This window comes from Arachis ipaensis, chromosome B10 (assembly GCF_000816755.2).
Source record: "Arachis ipaensis cultivar K30076 chromosome B10, Araip1.1, whole genome shotgun sequence".
NCBI classification, from domain to species: domain Eukaryota; kingdom Viridiplantae; phylum Streptophyta; class Magnoliopsida; order Fabales; family Fabaceae; genus Arachis; species Arachis ipaensis.
The window spans coordinates 29,318,641-29,319,331 of NC_029794.2; positions in this window are offsets into that span (position 1 = coordinate 29,318,641).

Genomic DNA, 691 nt, shown 5'->3' on the forward strand with positions numbered 1-691 from the left:
AAAAAAATAGTCACTATTACATTTTTTATTCATATTTTGATTATAAATATAATCTAATTTTTATATTATGCATAAAGCTTTATATATATATAAAGCTTCTGTGATTGGTTTAATTCTTTTCTTTATAAGTCTATGCCTATGCCTCTCGCTCTTCTTTGTTGCCTTTGGATGCATGCTACCCAAATAAAAAATCATTCTTCTTGCACATTGTGTGGAAAATAATACTATGACATGCTGATCGCTGCATGATAAGCTCAAAATAGTGGGACACTATATTATTAATTAGAGGCTCATACCAATGGTTTAAGCCAATCAATTAATTTGTCCCAAAAACTCTTTTCTTTTGTACCTTTTTGTCACCATGATCCGTGGAGCTGATTCTGGAGATTAAATACATATTCCACTGCTGCATGGAAATTTTGAGTGTACTATGTAAAGCAACAACTCAAAAATCTATGTATATGTTGGTTGGATACGGATCGGACTTAATGAGTTATTGAATAGGGTATAATAAAGTTTGATCAAGAAGACCGAAAAGAGGGGTGGGATGGCCAGTACAATGAACATCTTTTTAAAATTCAAATAGTAAAGTTTGTAACAAAAGAAGGCAACATTTCGTTATAAAGTTATTAAGCGAATTATTGTCTAATAATTTACCGCCAATTTTAATGCGACAATTCTCAGTCACAAA